The sequence below is a fragment of the Bombina bombina genome, chromosome 2, assembly GCF_027579735.1.
Source record: "Bombina bombina isolate aBomBom1 chromosome 2, aBomBom1.pri, whole genome shotgun sequence".
Lineage (NCBI taxonomy): Eukaryota > Metazoa > Chordata > Amphibia > Anura > Bombinatoridae > Bombina > Bombina bombina.
In genome coordinates, this window is record NC_069500.1 from 316,253,023 (window position 1) to 316,275,335 (window position 22,313).

Consider the following 22,313-nt stretch of genomic DNA (forward strand, 5'->3'; position numbering starts at 1 on the left):
ATTAGTTTAAAATTATTGTAATTCTTTTTTTATTTTCTGTAATTTAGTGGTTTTTTTTTTTCCTAATTTAGTTTATTGAATTTAATTGTAATTAATTGTAGGTAGTTTAGGTAATTTATTTAATGATAGTGTAGTGTTAGGTGTAATTGTAACTTAGGTTACGTAGTTAACCATAAACAGTCAAAGTAGAGATTTTGAATAAGCTAAAAAGCCTTTGAGGTGACTGAGTAGAATGGTTTATTACAGTGTAACATTCCTATAAACCAGTCTAGGAATAGCTTGGGCACAGTGAGTGATGGACAACATGGCACATATTCCTGAAGGTGATGTGCTATGAGTAAATTCAGGTTAGTGCCCAACATAATATGCCAAGGACTATCTGCATAGTAAAAGATTCGCTAAACATATTAGACCAGGATTATAAAGCCTCAACACCCTTTATGTGTATGCGGTTATTGTATGAGCTAGTCATGAACATACATTATGCTTCTTCAGTAGAAGTGTACAGAGTATATTATCTAAACCTTTAAAAACATCCCAAAATACAGAAATGTTATCCCAGTAGAATATACATACATACTAAGTCCAATAACATTTAGTTAGACTGTTTATGACAGAATCCAAAGGACATTCTTAAATGTAATCGGAGTACACAGTTCCCCATATTCAAGCCTGGAAGCAGTTAATAATGCTTAGCAGTCCAGTTCTCACAAATCGTGGGGCTGGAGTGGCGTAGTTACATTTACCCAGTACCTGGTTCTGAATCGCCATTATTGTTCCTAAGTTGTAAACAGTGAGTCCATTAATCTCAATTTTCAGACTGTAACATCCTTATGTGTTGCACTGTGGGTAGTGCTTCATCTAGGGCATCATTCTCTCAAACTACTCCTGATGGCTCATTATGAGAGGCTCTTATAAGGGCATTAAGTCCAGGGTTAAGCGAGTGGCTGTCCAAATGACCCGGCCTCAGCAAATATTCAGATCTCATGTGCATCCCGTACATAAGACTGGCTTCCTTTACACCATCCATCTTCACACAATGGATCAAAGTAGGATCTCCCAGCTCATCTCCAGGTGGGTCGCACAGCATACCACCGTGCCTCACCTCTATCTCCTGATCTATTCTCATCTCATCCACCCCATCTGGAACCCCAAAGGGCAGTGCATCTGACATCAATACCGGTAAACAGATTGCTGGGATTGCGGACGGTTCAGGAGACTCTATATAATCCAGGTCTGTGAATCTCCTCTCCAACTGTAACTCGGTCTGGGATTCTGATGCCGGGTCCACCAGTTCACACTCATCGGTGCTTTCCCACGCTGCCTTCAGATGGGTTGCCATGTGGGTAAAGCCGTCACACAGCATACGGTCTAAAACAGACAGTAAGGTATGCTTCGTAGGCGTCATATTGTAAATAGCTAAGAAGGGGTTGTTGCTTGTATTGATCGTTAGACAGTGTACAGCATATACAGCTGATGTTCTTGTAGGAAATAGAATCTTATTGTGTGTAGCAGCCCTTTTCACTGCTTATAACCCAGGATCTTTTCAGACCCGGGGGTCGGGGGGATAATATGCGGCAGCCTCAGCAGCACAAGTGAACTGGACCACAATACAGGTCTCCCCGCCATGTGGTCAGTCCCTGCACGGCTGAGCTGAAGAACATAGGAAGGACAATTTTTGAGGTATGGATCCACAAACTCCTCTGGAGGTTCTCAGGGCACTTCAGCATAGCATCCAAGGTAGTTAGAAAGTTTTAAAGGAAGAAGTAAGCCTCAAGAGCTCAGTCAGAGTCAGAAGCTCCTCTCAAACACGGCCCTCCGCAGCAGCTGTAGGCTCCTCCCCCCAAGTGTTAAATGTTTTATACAAATGACAAAACTTACAGCTCATGAAAGGACCCACACAGGGGAGAAACCATTTAGCTGTACAGAGTGTGGGAAAAGTTTTACACGAATGGATACTCTGAAAACTCATAAAAAGAATCACACAGGAGAAAAGCCTTTCACATGTACAGAGTGTGGAAAAAGTTTTACACAAAAGAAATCTGAAAAAGCATGAAAGGAGTCACACAGGAGAAAAGCCTTTCACATGTACAGAGTGTGGAAAAAGATTTACATGAATGGATACTCTGAAAACTCATAAAAAGAATCTCACAGGAGAAAAGCATTTCACATGTACAGAGTGTGGAAAAAGTTTTACACAAAAGAAATCTGAAAAAGCATGAAAGGAGTCACACAGGAGAAAAGCCTTTCACATGTACAGAGTGTGGAAAACGTTTTACACAAAAGAAATCTGAAAACTCATGAAAGGATTCACACAGAAGTAAAGCCTTTCACTTGTACAGAGTCTGGAAAAAGTTTTACACAAAAGAGTCATCTGAAAAATCCTGAAAGGACTCACACAGAGGAAAAGCCTTTCACATGTACAGTGTGTGGAAAAGTTTTACACAAGAGAGTCATCTGAAAAATCATGAAAGGATTCACACAGGAGAAAATATTTTCACATGTACATAGTGTGGAAAAAGTTTTTAAGAAAAAAGAAATCTGAGAAAACATGAAATGATTCACACAGAAGTAAAGCCTTTCACTTGTACAGAGTCTAGAAAAAGTTTTACACAAAAGAGTCATCTGAAAAATCATGAAAGGACTCACACAGAGGAAAAGCCTTTCACATGTACAGTGTGTGTAAAAGTTTTACACAAGAGAGTCATCTGAAAAATCATGAAAGGATTCACACAGGAAAAAAGCCTTTCACATGTACATAGTGTGGAAAAACTTTTACAGAAAAGAGTGATCTAAAAAAGCATGAAAGGATTCACACAGGGGAAAAGCCTTTCACATGTACAGAGTGTGGAAAATATTTTACAGAAAAGAGTTATCTAAAAAAGCATGAAAGGATTCACACAGGAGAAAAGCCTTTCACATGTACAGAGTGTGGAAAAAGATTTACCCAAATAAGTAGTCTGAAAACTCATGAAAGGATTCACACAGGGGAAAAGCCTTTCACATGTACAGAGTGTGGAATTTTTTTTTACAGAAAAGAGTCATCTGAAATAGCATGAAAGGAATCACACATGAGAAAATCCTTTCACATGTACAGAGTGTGGAAAAAGTTTTAAACATAGAGATCATCTGAAAACTCATGAAAGGAGTCACACAGGAGAAAAGCCTTTCTCATGTACGAAGTGTGGAAAATGTTTTAAACTAAAGAATAATCTAAAAACTCATGAAAGGATTCACACATGGGAGAAACCTTTCACATGTACAGAGTGTGGAAAAAGTTTTACAGAGAAGAGCAATCTGAAAAAGCATGAAAGTATTCACAAGGGAAGAAACCTTTCACATGTTTAGAAAGTGGAAAAAGGTTTTTATTGAAATCGGGTATCACAAAACACCAAATATTTACACACAAATTAACTTTATATACCCATTGTACAAACCTTTTTACAATTATCCTAAAGAGGACAAACTCTCTAAATAGAAGCATCAAAAGAGATGTTATTGTATATAATACTTTCTAAATACCAGTTATAAAAGCCCCAGATTGGAAGTGCTCTCCTGCTGTCCTTTGTTCCTCTATATATGTGCACCTCAGTTTCTCTCATATCAATGTGATAGAATCCAAACACCACACAGGAATATACAAATCTGTCCCCATACTGACCAGTTTACACAACCATTCACCACCAAAGCACCCCCAGTGTTGTTTATTAATATGCCAGTGTTAGGAGTTGTACGTTTGATTTACATAGGGGAGAAAATAATCACATTTACGGAATAAAGCAGTCTTTATATGAATAGGATCTTAGACAATTATATAAACAAGATCATCATTCTCAAATGATTGACATCTGGGAGATATATTTAATGTGCACATCATGTGGATAAACCTTTTCTTATAGCAATAGATGCTTAGCATTGTACATGTTGTTATATACCAGAGGAATTACTGAGGGGAAACTCATTTTTTTTCATGAGACTCAATATCAGTAACTGGTACATATGTGATCATAATCAGTTGCTTAATTTATTACTTTTCCCTTCAATATTTATTTCGACCCATTTTCCTGTAATTTAAGTGTGAAAATTGGGTATTTTTCAATTCTGAAAACTGAAAGGGCACATAGCAGCATCATATATCTGGCCAGAAGTGGCTTCTTTTTGATCCAGAAGATATATATTACTATAAGGTATATAATGTCAAGTTGCTATGAATACTTTCCTTTCATTACGTACTTCATCTTTTTAGCCCATAGAAAAAGAGGTTTGGTATTGCAATAACTATGTATACTATATCTGCAAGTGTTTGCTTAGATATAAATATTCTGCCTTATTAATAAATAATATTATTCATTGAAGGATAAAAAAAAATATTTAAAGTCTATTTTGCTATGTACAGAACATAGGGATGTGAAAAATTTACAGTAAATACATAGTTAAAAATGTAAATAAATATGAATATTGCATAAATTTGTTTTTACATGTTTTCATCTACTTAACGGCAAAAGGTTTCAATGTACTTATAAATTTGTCTGTATATGTATGCATATATATTTAAGTGTTTATATGTGTATATATGTCTGTAAATACATATATACAAATGTAAATACATTCATACATATGTACACGTATATAGACATACATGTATATATATTATATATATATATATATATATATATATATATATATATATATATATATATATATATACATACATACATATACATCATTAGACATGTATATGTATGTATCTCAATGTTAATGCCCTTTGGCGGCTCGTGAAAATCCTCGTAAAATCTGTTGAGCACCACTTGTAATCATAGCCCTCAGTATATAACTTATGAGTTTTAACTGCACTACATGTGGGTGAAATCTACTTAAAGGGACACTGAACCCAATTTTTTTTTCATGATTCACATGTGATTTTTTTTTTTTTTTAACTTTTTATTTATAGCCAGCAGAGCATACAGAGAAACAAAAAATCACATTTTGTGCCACGCTGGGCTAATAAGAAAGAATACATACATCATGTATTTGAAAGCAAAACAGAAAGAGAAAAAAAAATAAATAAAAGAAATATTTATCATTGCTACCAACATTTTACTAAGTTAAATTGTGTGTTCTGCTGGGAAGGTTTTTTATTTTTTCCTTTCTCCCCTCCTACAGGGCAATTTTTCACGGGCAAGCTGCCCTTCATGACATCTCGTACAGTCGGGGAACATATAACATATAAGAACAATAAGACAAACATACACAAACAAAAAAACAAACATCCAACCAAACAGGGGAAGAAAAAAAAAAAAAAAAAAAAAATTTTTAAGGAGCTAATCATCTTGATAGAGGGGAAAAAAAAACAAAAAAAAAACAAAACAAATGAGAGAGGTATTAGGAGCTCACTCCCCTCCCTCCCTAATTACCAAATACCAAGGAGAACTATCTCTGAGTTTTTAAATGGAAAGATCAGATAATCAATTTCCCTTTCGTGAAATGTTTTTATGAACGCTGCCCATTTGCTAAAAAAGTTTTTTATATCCGTTTCCTTGTCAATGTTTGTATCTTTTTGTTCTAGTACGCACTGTTTTTTTAAATAGTTCTTGACTTCAGTGATCGTCGGCAGTGTTCTCATTTTCCACTTTTTACAGATCAGGTATCTAGAGGCTAGGATAGAGAGATTTATTAACTTTTCATTATTTTGATAGATATCTTCTCTATTTAAGCATAATATGATTTGGTATAGTGATAAAGTAAGTGTTTCAGTTTTTAAAACAGTTTTAAGCCAGTATTCTAGTTTGCTCCAGAAGTTTCTAATTTTGGGACAATGCCAGAACATATGGGTGAGATCAGCTGCCAGATAAGAACATTTAGGGCATTTGTTGAAATGATGGTCATGCACTCTGAAGCCTTTCTCCGGAGTGAAATAGGCCCTGTGAAGAAGTCTAGTATGTGCCTCTCGCCACGTAGCCGACAAAGTGGTCAATGTCACTTTATTAATTGATAACTGAAGAGTTTTAGTATTAATGTTACTCTGAGGTATTAAGGAAGACCATATCGCTGCCATCTTATCTAAAGTAGAAGCGTTCTTTTTACCATTAAGTAAGTGATAACATGGGGTTACAGACATATGGCCATTTTTATTTAAAATTAGCCAGTTTTCAAGCTTACCTAGCGTCCATTGCCATCCTGCTTCTTTAGTTAAGTCGGTGATAAAGTGTCTTATTTGTAGATACGCAAAGAAGTCTTTATTATCAAGATTAAATTCGCTCTTCAGTTCTTCAAAGGTCTTAACACATTGTCTGTCACTGTCAATCAGACATCTTATCTTGTTAAGACCTTTACTGTGCCAACAATTGAAAACTGTGGAATTTATACCTGCCGGAAATTGCGGATTCCCTATCAGGGGGAGGTAATTTGAAACAGTGTTAGTAATTGCTAGGAACTTAGTTATCTTCCACCAGGCCTTGATAGGATTATATATCGTTTTAAGATTCTTTATCTTTATTGGGAGTTTCTTTGGTAAACAATGCATCATAGCTAGTGGGAGATATGGTTCACAGACGTTAGATTCTAATTCATTATTAAGAACATAGTTCTTGGCAAAAATCCAGTCCATTATAATACGGGCTAAGAAGCTAAGGTTGTAGAGTTTAACATCTGGAACTGCTAATCCTCCCTGGTCTTTTGGTGCAGTAAGTTTGGCAAGAGATATTTTAGATCTTTTTCCCTGCCAGAGAAATTGTCTAAGCCAGGTATTAATAGATTGATTATCTCTCTCCAACAAAATTAGCGGCACATTTTGTAGAATGTAAAGAAGTTTAGGGAGAAGAATCATTTTAAATAATTCTGATCGGCCCGAGGTAGATAATGGTAGATGCTGCCAATCTCTTAATTTCTCCTTGATATTGGTTAGTATAGGAGTTATGTTAAATTTATATAGGTTTTTTAAATCAGTTGGTATATGTATGCCCAGATATTTAAAGGATTCAGAGACCACGCTAAATGGGGTATTTAAAATAGAACTGTTATTTCTTCTTAACCAAAAAATTTCAGATTTTGATTTGTTAACTTTGTAACCTGAAAAAGAGCCAAAGTGATCTGTTATTTGAAGGAGCCTTGGTATGTTAAGTTTTGTGTTAGACAGGTAAATTAATAGATCGTCCGCATACAGTCCAATCTTTATCTCAAAATTCCGAATTTTTATACCGTCAAGAGATTCCCTTATCATAATTGCTAAGGGTTCAATTGCTATGTCAAAGAGAAGCGGAGAGAGAGGGCATCCCTGACGTGTTCCTCTGTCTATTCTGATCAGGGGAGAGATGGCATCGTTTACTATCAATTGTGTGTGGGACTGTGTATGTAAATTTACTAAGAAATCAGAAAACTTTCCTTTAATCCCAAATTTTGATAAAGATGATATTATATGATTAAAAATTACCGAATCGAATGCTTTTTCAGCATCGATTGACAAAATAGCTAAATCTGGGATGCCCACTCTCTCCGCCTCAGAGGAAGGAAGATTCTGGACATAGTCCATTGTAACCAGAAGTTCTCTAATTTTTGCCGCCGAGTTTCGTTTATTGAGAAAGCCAGCTTGCTCTGTATGAATGATTCTCATTAAGATAGATTGCAGCCTATTTGCTAATATAGCGGTCATGATTTTATAGTCGGAATTTAGGAGAGCAATTGGCCTGTATGACTCTTTTTGTGATGGATCTTTCCCTCCTTTTAAAATCAAGGTCGTAAATGAAGAAGAAAAGGAGGGGAGGACCGGCCTATTGTTAATATATACCTCATTGTAAAGATTATTCAGATAGGGTGTTATTTCAGTTGATAGAATTTTGTAAAATTCATTTGGAAGCCCATCTGGACCTGGTGCTTTGTTCAGGGAAAGATTAGTGATTACTTTCTCTATTTCTTCTTTTAAGATAGGAGAATTGAGAGTTGCTATCTCTTCAGCCGTAGCTGTAGGATAAGTAATTTTACTCCAGAACTCTGATGCTTGGGCGGTATCGTATCCTCTACATGTGTAAATATTGCGATAATATTGAGTGAATACATCTAGTATTTCTTCTGGTTTCATTATCTGCTTCCCCTGATGAGATAGTCTTTCTATCGATGGTTTTTTTCCTTCATTTTTAACCATTTTGGCTAACATTTTTCCAGATTTGTTGCCAAAGCTGTATAATTTAGCCTGGAACCTAATTTCTCTATTGGCTTCTTGAGTCATTAGGAAAGTATCTCTAATAGATTTAGCGCGGACATATTTTGCCCAGTTTTGAGGGGTTTTCATGAGCAGAAAGTGGTTATATGAGTTAACCAGACGATTGCTCATTTCCCTCTCCTTTAGCTTTATCTTTTTAGTTAATTTGGCAGTATAGGCGATGATTTCTCCTCTAATTACAGCCTTTGCCGTTTCCCAGAATATATCTGGGCGCTGTATATATTCTTTGTTAAAGTTAAGATATTCGGTGAATTTGTCTTTGATCCAGTTTTTAAATTTTAGATCTGGAGTTAGATGATAGGGAAAAAAGAATCGTGATAATTTAGGTTTGGAGTGATCAAGATATAGTTCAAGAGAGATAGGACCGTGATCAGATAAAAGAATTGGCATTATATCCGCTTTTACTTTTGTTATAGGTATATGCTGATCTATTAGAAATAGATCAATCCTAGAAAGGGTTTTATGCGCTTTTGATAAGCAGGTGTAATCTTGTGTGTCGGGATTCTGAGCTCTCCAAATATCACGTAAAATTAAATTATTCTTGATTTGATTAACTATTTTGGAGTCTAAGTTATCTTTTTTCTGTTTTAAGTGTTTAGCATTATTTCTAAGTCTATCTAGAGGGCAACTTGGTGCCATATTAAAGTCACCTCCTAAGATCAAGTGTCCTTCACTAATTAAAAGAAGTTTTGACTGGATCATATTCCAGAATTCAGGATCAGTATTATTTGGTCCATATATATTACAGAGTGTATAAGTTATGTGTGAGACTTTCATTTTTACCAATATGTATCTCCCTTCAGAGTCAGCCTCAGAGTGCAAAACCATCACCCCAGGTCTTTTCCCAATCAGTATGGCCACGCCTCTCTTTTTCCCAATACTTGGTGCTGCAAAGACTTCTCTAACCCATTGTGTCTTCAGTTTTAAAGATTCTTCTAAATTTAGATGGGTTTCCTGTAAAAAGCCAATATCAGTTTTAATCTTTCGGAGGTGGGTGAGTATCGCTTTCCGTTTGATGGGAGTGGAGATACCTCCTACATTCCAGGACACTAATTTTAAATTATTGGTCAGTTGCATCATTTATGCGAGGGAGAGGGAGGGGAGAGATAAAAAAAAAAAAAAAAAACCAAGGTAAAAGGGAAAAAAAAAAAAAAAAAAAAAAAACAAGGTAAAAGGGGGAAAAAAATAAAAATAAAAAAGGGGGGGGGGAAGGGAGGGGAAAGAGGGGAAAGAGCCAAGGGGGTTCCCTAACCACAAGACCTAATTCCTCTTTATACAACAAAATCATTTCTTAGTGAGTGTATGCGCTTAGAGTCTTCAGAAAGTTTTCAGCCAATTGAACCTCCTCAAATATATGTGTTTTATCATTAGCTACAACTTTTAATTTAAAGGGATATATTATAGTGGCACGGTGGCCACTCTGTATGAACTTGGTACAAATCGGGGCCAGCTCTCTTCTCTTAGTAGCTGTATAGGCCGAGAAGTCTTGAAAAAGTAAGATTCTGGCCTTGTCTATGAGAATTGGCTGATTTTTTCTGAAATATTGTAAAATCATATTTTTGTCCTGAAAATTAAGTAGCCTTGCAATCACTGGTCTGGGGCGGTTGTCATTTTTATTATGTAAATTAGGGGTGCCAAGTCTATGAGCTCTCTCTACCAAAATTGGGTGGTAAGTTGAAGGAATACCAAGAGCCTTTGTGAGCGTGTCAGATATAAAAGAACATAGATCATCGTATTGCTTGTCCTCTGGGAGGCCTATTATTCGTATATTATTTCTTCTGGATCGGTTCTCCAGATCTTCCAATTTATCAAATATTTTTTGAGTATTATTACTTAAGGTTCCTATTTTAGAGCTATGCCCTACTGTTAGATCTTCTAGATCTGACACACGCTGTTCTACTTCCTGTAGTCTATTGGAGAATTGTCTGATCTCTTGTGTTAGTGAGGAGATATCTTGTTTAATCTCTGCCCAAAGGGCTATGAATTTAGGTGTAAGAGCTTCAGTAATGCTTTCTACCAAATTTTGTAGATTGAAAGACTCTGGCATAGGCGCTGCATGGAGCGAGGTTGATTGCGGTTCAGTAATTAAATCCTGAGTGTTTTTAGGTTTCCTGTCCCTGTGTCTAGCTGCCATAATCGGTGATGGTGCTTTGGGTACAGTAGAAATAAATTTATCCATAGACCACGTGTTTATTATACTAGTGAGGGAGAGGTGATTGTGAAAAGACGTTTACTGTGTGGGTACGTTATTCTCAAGTGTTGTTTAAAAAATAAAGGAATGTGAGGAAGTGTTGGTGTGAAAGAATGTGAGGGAAAATTATACTCCAAGGGGATAGTGGTGGAGGGAGTTTAAGTTAGCCTAAACTGGCTAGTGTGGGTTTTAGTAGGGGTGTGGGTTTACTCTAGTTATCGGTATGAGTGTTCAATTTAAATTTATTCAGGATTATGGCAGAGGCTCAGTTACAGGAGGTTAATACCAATTTAAATACCAAAAAAAAGAAAAAAAAAAAAAAACATACATTTTTTCAGGAATATTTAACTCTTGATAATCAAGACAGCAGTCATCTATTTATTACATTAAATGTATGAGCGGAGAAGGTTAGGTGACTGTTCTCTTTATCTCTTTCTCATACAGTGATAGTTTTCAAATTTAATAAAGAATGGGGGTGGGGGTTAACGTTTCCAGATATTTAATCTTATGAAATCTGCCGTAAATATAGTTTGTAGTAGCTAGTTTTATTAGTCTTGCTATGTTCCTGAGTTCAATATCAATGTTACATTCCTTTTCTAACTCCCTATCTTCCCCAAGTGAGAGTAATCAGCTTAAAATAGAAAGATAAGCAATAATTCACATATGTTTGTGTCTTTATATGTTAATAATAGGGTAGCGTTGCTATATAAATCAGGAAACTTTTTATGTGTCTGCATATTCAACATTTAAACTTATTTATGTGTGTTCATAGTACCTTTGATACAAAGCCAGAGAAGGATTACCAATTTAATATTAAGATGCTCTCTTGTCAAGTATTCTCAGTTTATCTTAATAATGTTATACTTTGTATTCAAGCTTCCCTAGTATCTATAAGGAATATCAAACCAAGATGATTTAAAGTAACATCATATTCATTATTCTACCGGTATTTATAAGCGAGGCATTAATCTAGGTTAACAGTTGTAAATACTAAGTTTTAAGAGCCTTTCTTCAGTATCTAGCTATTTAGTAAAATTTTTTACACTTTATATTTTTCATGCAGATTATATTTTCATACATTTCCAAGACATATTGATTTCTTAAGAAAATAAGGGAGATTTTTTACAGAGTTTCACACGAATATTTTTCTTTTCATATCCAGCACTCCTAAATTAAAGGAGACCTTTCAACATTTATCTGTATAGAAGAGATTCCAGTGGATCTATTGGAATCTATTATATAGGGAGAAATAAAAAAAGGTTAAATACTCAGTGAAATAGAAACAGTTCAATATGTGCTTTCCTTTCTTCTTTATCTTTCCCCCTTCTTTTTCCTGTTGTCTGTGTGTTTCCTTGCTCTTAGTCCAGGGTTTTATCCTAGAACATATAAAAAGTCCATCCCAAAGATAGTATTTTGCATATAGGCTTTTTGTAAGAGAGGCAAAGTCAATATGTTTTCAAGAAGGGAAGATATTAACTGCTAAAGTTATAACGAGCAGGTAATAAAAAAAAAAAAAAAAAAATAGAGTACATGTAAAGGCTGATGTTATGTTTTCTAGAGTTCATTGAGGAGGTGCATACATAGGACAGTTTGAGTCTCATATACTTTACCAGCTCCTGGCCAGGAGTGTACGTTATCTGGAGCCTCCTTTCCGAAAAACCGGGCTTCCCCTACACGCAACACCGGTGGGAGGGGAAGCACCGGGCTGACAAACAAAGAAGCCGGGAGTGTCTCAAATCCAGACACCCAGTAGAGCCGAGCCTAGTCCAGGCGTCAAGGGTTCGCAGCTGCCTGAGTCAGACCAAGCAGCGCATCAGTGAGACGTGGCCCGGATCCCTCACGCAGCACCGGTGGGAGGGATATCCTTAGCCAATAGGAACTGGCGCCCAGAGTATCACTGCGCCTCCGGTCTTTCCTGTTGCTCGGAACGCTGTGAGCCAAGGTGTATGGCGACTGCTATTTAGGCCAGTGCTATCCAGCGAGTGAGAAGTCTTCGTCCCAGACCAGGTCAGTGGGGCTAGAAAGGTCAAGTTTTAGTCAGAGTAGCCGGCTCGCCTCCGTTGCTCCATAGGGCCAGATAAGGTTAAAATTGGGATAACAACAGTCAGAATGGTTGCTGTTTTAGTCGGTACCCAATTTCTTTTGTTAGGGATTCAGGTAAAGTTCCGCCCTTGGAACTAATGAGTCTGCTTGTAAGCACCAGCGTCCGACAGAGGAGAGTTCAGCAAGGTGCGAATAGTAGATGTGCTGGTTTAGCCACAAAAAAACCCTCTATACTTTCTTCGCTACTTAATATAGCTGATTTGGTAATAATTCTATGGCTTATAAGTTTGAGCGATAGATTTTGCCAAAATATTATAGGTCCTTGTGGATACTGCTAAATGCAGTTTAGTGCTTTGACATGGCACTAATGCAGGTTCCGATAGCGGTGATTTTTGGCTACACAAGCCGCCCTAGGTCTGAGGGTTTGGGCGCTGATTTCCCGCCAACAGGCTTGAGGGAAGGTAGATCAGAGCAGGTGTCTTGCATGACCGTACACCTGGGCTCCTCCTCCGGAACCAGTCAGCCTCTTCACATGTGATTTTAAGCAACTTTCTAATTTACTCCTATTATCACTTTTTCTTTGTTCTCTTGCTATCTTTATTTGAAAAATAATTAATCTAAGCTTTTTTTGGTTTAGAACTCTGGACAGCACTTTTTTAATGGTGGATGAATTTATCCACCAATCAGCAAGAACAACCCAGGTTGTTCACCAAAAATGGGCCGTCATCTAAACTTACATTCTTGCATTTGAAATAAAGATAGCAAGAGAATGAAGATATTTTGATAATAGGAGTAAATTAGAAAGTTGCTTAAAATGTAATGCTCTATCTGAATCACAAAAGAAAAAAATTGGGTTCAGTGTCCCTTTAATAAAGGTATTGAAAAAGGCCAAGGGTGCCTGGGCCCAGATGCGGTACTGACATTCTGGTTTGGGGCTTCCATGGGTCCCCCTTCTGACCGCCCCTACCAGCCTACTACAAGTCCCAGAATGCCCTGCAGCAAGGGCATGCAAAATGGAGGGGGAGGGAGAGGCTCCCACAGAGAATCTTCCAGTGCTGGGGAGGAAAGGATTCCCAGAGCTGGGCACACCTCTCCCCAACACCTGATTAAGGTAGGCATCTGATTTATTTTTATTACAGTCTGTTTACATGTTATGGGCTAGATTACAAGCGAAGCACTAATTGAACCTGAACGACTTGCCACATGCACTGCTCTAGGTTCTCTGCTGTGTCAGAACAAGGCTCCGTTGGGTACAATGGGTATTCGTGTATACATTACATTTAATCTTAATTTTAAGAAGTAGATTTTGATATTAAAATTGACTTTCCCTTCTTGTACATAAATTAGCAAATGCATTTTGTCACATATAGTTCTCTATATGTTTATATATATATATATATATATATATATATATATACCTGTTTTGCAGACTAAATGTTTTTATTGCAATTGATGACTTGTATGCATATTGGTATTTAACTATCATTGTTGTTGGTGTAATTATATATCGCTGAGTATCAACTCAGTATAATATAATGTGCATTTAAGAGTAAAAACTTACAGTCATTGTAATATGCCTTTAAGTGAAGTAAGGGGTTAATACAATCATACACCTTTAAAAAGGTGCTCACTTGAGAGATTAGCATACAGCTGGTGAGCAAGGGCTGGGTGGAGCCCGAAACACGTATGTCTTGCTAAAACTTTGTTTTACTTGTCTTGTCATTTTTCTATGGATCCTATGTTTTTAGATGTCCTAATAGATTTTTGAAGTTTTATCTTAGTGGCATATGGAGAAGACTTGCTAATTTGAGTGAGGAGTATATTTTTGTCATATATATATATGACACTGCATATACACAACACATAGAAAATCTGGCACTTTATTGCAAGCACACAGCTAGATTCAAAGCAAAATTAAAGATTTAGTTCAAGCATTTTGCCAAATGGTGGAAGGCCCTGGACCATGTCAAGGTCTCTTCCTCCATGTGTCCCTGACCTACAGCTACACAATGAATCCCTTTAACTAAACACACCTAGATACAAACAAGGATGACACATATCCTTTGTAATTTCCCTAGACACATGCAAAACACGGAAATGGACTCCATTGTAAAACCGGACTGGGTAAACATCCCATGATCCTGCAAAATGCACAGCCCTGTGTGTGCACCAGCATTTACAGACAGCTGCACAGCTTTCAGGGAGTCAGGCAGTTAACCCCAGACAAGCCTTGGTGCAAAGCTCATAGGGAAAATGACAAAACAAAATTATTGACACTCTCTTGCAAACTATATTAAAAGCAAACTTGAAAGAGTTAGTTACAGCATTTAGCCAAATGATGATAGGCTCAGGACCACGTCAAGGTTTCTTTCTCCCTGGATAACTAACCTACAGTCACACAATGCATGCCTTCAAGCAAACACACTAAGATATAAACATGTGTGACACAGACACTTTGTTATATACTTAGACACATAAAAATCTCAGAGCTGGACTGCACTCTTAAACTGGACTGGGTACACATCCCATGACCCTGTAAAACTTATAGCCCTGGGGCCATTTCCATTTTTTATATACTGTTTGGGGTGCCGATATACCCCCCAAAAAATAATGAAGATAAATAATTTGTGCATATTAATATTAATACATCTATAATAAATCAACATATATTTCCATGCAATAGTGTCCTGCACAATTTTTCTTCTTAAAAATTTGTTTAAATATATGATGTATTTATAAATAGCATTTTGCCATGTACAATCATATTTTTCTATGCCTGATTTACAGAAGCTCATACATGTAATTACACTGATGCCTAATGTGGAATGAGTAATTATGATTTCAGTTTATGTGTGTGTATGTGGCATGATCTTTGTGTGTTGCATGGTTTATGTGTGTTTGGTATGGTTTGCGTGTGTGTACATTGCATGGTGTATGTGTCAGATGTGTGTGGCATTGTTTATGTGTGTGTGTGGCATAATGTGTGTATGTGTGTGGCATTGTGTGTGGGTCGCAAAATTTGTGTGAGGTATGGTGTGTGTGTTTGCGTATGAGTGGCATGGTGTATGTGGGTGGCATGATTTGTGTGTGTTTGTGGTATGATGTGTGTGTATGACATTGTGTGGGTGTGTATGGCCTGATATGATATATAGGGGCCCCGGATCACTCGTTTAGTATGTGGCATTAAAATTTCTAGTGGAGAACCTAATGTGAAGAACCTGTTCAAAGAATTGGTAAGGCTTTTATATGTCATTATTACTGCTTACACAAACAACCCTTTAATGTGATTGCAACACTAGCACTTTGATTTGGGTTTTTTAAACAATAGCAAAATACCTTAGAAAATTAATTAAGTGTAGATTAAAAAAAAATCACTATTTTTAGAATCGATCATACTGCACTTTAAATGTATTATAATGGGAAATAGTTTTTTAATTACAATTATGCATTTGATTGAATTTTGTTATAGAAAATGCAGTATTCTAATTCATTCTGGATATGCTATCAAGGTTATTTTAATGAGCTATTCATTAGAAAATAATTTCATAATTTCAGCTGCTCTTATCATGTGTATGATGTAGTGAACAGGTACTGAAGTGACCATCAACCTAATGAATTAGCAAATTAGAGATACCATTAAATTTTAATTATGGAGTGAGCTATTAGTGGTAAAAATAATTGCCTAATATCATAGATTGGACAAAATACACACAGTTTTCATTAATCAAGCATAATCAAGCTATCTATCATTTGCCTCTTATTCAATAAACATGACATGCCCACATCCATTAATTGAAAAGATTTCTCATCTCATGACAGTATTATATATCACCTCATGACAAATTAATATGTTTCTATTCATTTAATAGCATATAAAATGTTTCAAATAGTTTTTTTTCTTTTTTACAATACCAATGCAATAATTAAAACATTTATTTTAGGTTGTAATATATTTTTTTATTTGGATTATTTTCCTTAAAGGGATACTCAAGTCACAACTTGTATGATTCAGAAAGAACATGCAGTTTTAAGCCAATTTACAATTTACTTCCATTATCAAATTTTTTGCAAAGTTTTTTTAAATGCACATTTTCTCGAGAACAACTTCCAACTTAGAATGTGCAAAAGCTCATAGGGTATATGTATTCTAGTCTGTGATTGGCTGATCTCTGTCACATGATAAAGGAGGCCGGACAATGGGAGAAAAAATAAATATGCCAGAGAAAAATCTACTGCTTATTTCAAATGCAGAGTAGGTGTTATTGCATTGTCTTTTTATTATGCACATGTTAGTTATGCAACTGTACTGCATTTAGTGGTTCTTTAATGCATTGATTAAGGTGTGTGCTCATTAGTAAATGTTTCACAATATTCTAGATTCCAATAAAGTTCTAATAATTTTTAATTAAAAATTAAAAATGTTTATGAATATTGTCTGTAAATAAATGTATGAACAAAATTACTAAAATTAAATTTGAGATTATTACTAATATCAATACATGTTGCTTTATTCAGTTAGATTAATCTTATCTTGCCAAGATTCTTGTCACATTTGATTAGTTACTGCAATTAATAATTGATGTAACATCACAAGGTTATGTCAAGACCCTCTATATTAAATCTCTCAAAGTATATTACAATATTCATGGAAACATATCTGTGTGCTATCAAGAAAAGGAAAAAAATCCTGTAAGAAGATAAGGATTCTCAAGCTATTCTTTACAATGGAATAGAATATATTTTAAGTGTTTAAGTTTTTCCTCGGTACAAGTAGTAACACCCAATTTTGCATACTCATCAGTCCAATTGTATTGCTTTATACAATTTCAGTATTTCTTTAATGTCACTTTCAATGTAAAAATTGGTACCATGGACACTCAATAGTACATTATTACAAATATTGGAATACATTTTGGATGAAAAAAGATTATCTCCTTTAATTTGTTCCCAATTATCCATTTTACATGCTGGAGTGTTTTAAATTGTTTACAAATAGTTTTTTAGTCTTTATATTGGCATTTGAAATAGTTGATTGTAATATGCCTTTAAGTGAAGTAAGGGGTTAACGCAATCATACCCTTTTAAAAAGGTGCTCACTTGGGGGGCGGAGCCGACCAGCGAAGCAAATGGTCGCACACTGACAAAGCTCCGGTGATATCAACTCTAATGGGTGATTTATAACCTTTTATTTTGTCACCAACTGGGTTTATTTATACCAAGAGAAAACACTGAAGCTTAATATATATATCAAATTAAAGATTGGAACAACACCCCTGTAAGACACATACATCGATTAAGTCTGAGGCCTAGCTGGAGAAGATGGAGTAATCGGAGACGCAGCATAACACTCATGGCGCACATCCGAATGAACGGGTAAGGCATAACCGCAGGACATATCTGTTATCGCAGCAAACTACGACTCTAAAACCCAGTAGACAACACCAGCATCCCCCGGAGGGACCCGTCAAGCGGACCAGATATCGGAATAACTTTGCTGGGAACACAGGTAGCTATATACAGCGCTATATGTAGTAGTAACAATCAGAGATTTACCACAGTTTGAATAAAACATTAAACATCTGAGACTTAAAATCACGGTGATCTGAGCCATAGCAGGACCTGAGACTGTCTATAAATACGGTCAGAAAGGGAAAAAAATATGTTAAAGGAAACTACTAATAGACCATTGACACAGATATATTGATATATTGTAGTGGAGCTTCTATCACAAATTTACCAAGCGGTTGGCCTCAAAGACTGATCAATTTCTACCATACACATAATATAACTGCGCACAACAAGGGACAATTGCAGAGAACCTTATTAATAGATTAAAAGGCCTATACGCTTAAGGATACTACAATGGCTTCCAAAAATAAAAACAAAGCTGATAAATCTTCTAAAGGAGGCGCACTAACAGGAGGTAAATTGAACTCATACTTTAAAAGCCAGGATTCTCCCAATATAGTGGAATTCGAACCAATTACTCCTGATCAACCTGACAACTCATCTCAGATCAATGCTTCTGCTTTAGAGAACTCAGCACCTATAACAAGAGCTGATCTCCAAGCACTCTCCACTAAAGCAGATCTTACTAATATAATACAACAGGTCAGCAAAGCTATTAAAGATGGCTTGGCAGAGGTTAAAAGAGATATTAGAGAACTGGGAGGTAAAGTCCTAGAACTGGAAGAGCAGATGGAAGAAACAAATAAATCCTCAGACAACACTACACAGGCTTTCCAAGTTCAACATGAGGCTATAGATCACTTACAAACGCAAATGGAAGATTTGGACAATAGAGGCCGCCGTCAGAATCTTCAGATTCGTGAAATTCCAGAACAGATTTTGCCACAGCAATTGCCCTCCTATCTCTAGAATCTATTTAAATATTTACTAGATCCTGAAAAATAACCCATCACCCTTGATAGAGCTCATAGAGCCTTAAGACCTAAACCCCCTGATCATATGTCACCATGTGATGTAATTCTGTGCTGCCATAAGTACACAGACAAAGAGAAACTTCTACAGGCAGCCAGGAAAAAAAATCACCCTTTCACTTCGGGGAAGATGCAATACAGATATATCCAGACCTCAGTCCAATCACTTTAGCCAAATGCAAAGAAGCTAGGTATCTAACTCTACATCTTCAAGACTTGGGAATCACGTACAGATGGGGATTCCCCTTTGCGATCAAGGTCTCGAAAGATGAGAAAACATACATTTACAGAGGACCTAATGACTTAGAACAGTTCTGTAAACAGCTTAATATAGCACCACCTTCTCTGCCTAAATTGTTGGACACTAATAAGAGTAAGATCCAACCAGGACTAACAGAGCCTAAACTCCAAAGGAGTAACTGGACTACAATGCCACATAAAAGAAGAAACACTGAAGCATCCGGTCCTGCCTTTGCCTCCCGCTCTACAGATGAAACCTGATATATGTTTATTTACAGCATACCAGAATTATTAGAGTAGCTGTTGTAATAGGCTAATAGCACAAACTAACTAGCTTTACAAATGTAGACCCAGTTGAGTGTTATAGTTATCATAGTTTGCATGATAGAAACTGTTGATGCCCATTTTAGAGTTGAGAGATAGAACCATCAGATTTTTTTTCCCCACCCACTCGTAGATTATTCATAGACTAGATAGGAATCTGTTTGATTGCTGTTTCGTTCTCATAATGAGTAATCTCAAAATGTGTTATTGTTTGTCTTTTCAATGTTTTTATTGTTATTTGTATGTTGTACTGGTCAAATATACTTATACGCTTATCACCCTTAGATCTTCAAATAGAGAAAGTACCCTCTTCTCTTGTTCTGAATACCTTTCCTCAATAGGAACCTCACTCATAGGACAATATTTCAGAAAACGCCTTAGATGCCCACACAGCTGTCTCCGGCAGGTAAGCCAATCCCCACTAATGCTTGTAACCTCCACTAAACATAGATATGACGGTTCCTAAGATACATATCATATCGCAAAACACCAAGGGGCTTAATTCTCCAACTAAACACTTGGTGGCTCTTAAGCACCTCGCTAAATATTCTCATTCGGTCGTTTTTCTCCAGGAAACTCATTTTGTTTCAGGAGAGGAACCCTCCCTAGTATCAAGAGACTTTCTTATAAGCTTTCATAACGCATATAATGCTAAAAAACAGGGGGTTTGCACCTTATTCCATAAACATTTGCATTTTCAATTGCATAACAAAATATCAGACTCTGAGGGCAGAATCCTAATTTTAGTAGGCCTCTTGTTTAACAAACCCATCACATTTGTTAATGTGTATGCACCTTTCAATCGTAGGAAATCTTTTTTCCAAAAACTGCTTACACTCATCTTAGAACACAAAAAGGGCCCGCTAATAATGGGAGGGGACAAAACATGGGCAGACAAAGTCTAGGGCACCTAACGCAGCCCTTTCAATGATGGAATCTTTGGGGCTGGTAGATGTTTGAAGGATACAACATCCAACACAGCAAAATTATACATTTTATTCCCATCCCTGGGCCTCATACACTCGTATTGACTTCTTATTCCTTGATAGGAACCACCTATCTCCTTTAAAAGACACAGAGATTTGTGCTACAGCATGGTCTGACCACTCGGCGGTTCTAATGGATCTGGAGTGGCCAGATGCACCGACAGTGCCCTTTATTTGGAGAATGGATAATTCCCTTCTCCATCATCCCCCAGTCCAGAAAGTAATATTAAAAGCGGTTCAGGAATATTTCCTATTTAACAATAATAATGAAACACAACCAAGCTTTATTTGGGAGGCGCATAAGGCCTTTATCAGAGGGGAATGCATAAAACAAAAAGCTATAATGAGGAAACATTATAACTCCTCTATCCTGACATTGACGACTCGCCTAAACGAACTTGAAATACAACACAAAAATAACCTCCATGATGTAATATTACTAACACACATAACCAAAGTGAGACAAGACATTAATAAAATCTTGATAAAAGAAGCACAGAGAAAGGCCCTAGCTCTGAAGAAAATCTATTTTTATGAAGGCAATAGAGCAGGACCGAGATTAGCTAGGCTTCTGAATGAGCAGAAAATGAAATCACATATAAATAAATTAATAATGCCATTAGGCCAAACCCTGTTGGATAGTAAGGAAATTGCAGCCCAATTTGGGGCCTATTATTCAGAACTATACAATATACGAACAGACCAATCCCCAAACAGATTGACCAAAATTAAAAAATATATTAAAGATGCACATTTGCCCAAAATCCAGACATCATTAAGAGAAGAATTCGAAGCCCCTATTACATTACAAGAGGTTCTCTCTGTCATGAAAGATCTGCTTCCAGGGAAGAGCCCTGGCCCAGACGGGTTTACCAATATGTACTATAGAATGCACAAATCCTCCCTAGCGCCACACCTTCTAGCCCTGTTTCAGACTATTGATAAGGGTACTCCTTTGACCACGGAAATGCAACAAGCTCATATATCAGTAATTTTAAAACCAGACAAAACCCCTACAGACCCAAAAAAATTTCAGACCCATATCATTATTGAACACAGACCTTAAAATCCTTGGTAAGATTCTAGCAAAAAGATTAAACAAAATACTCGCAGACATTATTCACACCGACCAAGTAGGTTTCATTCCTCATAGGGAAGCGAGAGATAATACGATTAGAGCCCTGACCCTCATGTCATATGCCAAATACCATAAAATACTGACGGTCTTCTTGGCGACCGATGCCGAGAAGGCTTTCGATCGGCTTGATTGGCAATTCCTTAAAGAAACATTAATAGAGATAGGGATAGGACCCCAAATGCTTAATAGGATATTTAGCCTTTATGCACACCCCACCGCAAAAGTAAAAGCAAATGGCATTTTATCACATTCATTTACGATAAGCAATGGAACCAGACAGGGCTGCCCGCTCTCACCCCTGTTATTTATATTAACAATGGAAGTATTGGCATCTCATGTTCGGGAAAATCATTCAATAAAAGGCATAGTCATTGGCCCCCATAGTTTTAAAATCGCGCTCTACGCGGACGACGTCCTCTTCACGATTACTGACCCGACCCACTCCTTAGTAGCAATCATGAAAGAATTAGACAGTTTTGGGAAATGTTATAATTTTGCAGTAAATCCCTCAAAATCAGAATTATTAAATATTTCCCTCAGGCAAGACACATTTACTAGACTGTCAGAGGTCTGTCCTCTAAAACTTCAGACTGACGCCCTTAAATATTTAGGCATATACTTATCCCCAAACCAAAAAACACTATTTCAAAAGAACTTTGAGACTTTATTACAGTCGGTACAGAAAGATCTAAATAAATGGTCGGATAAACCTATATCCTGGTGGGGTAGGGTGCAA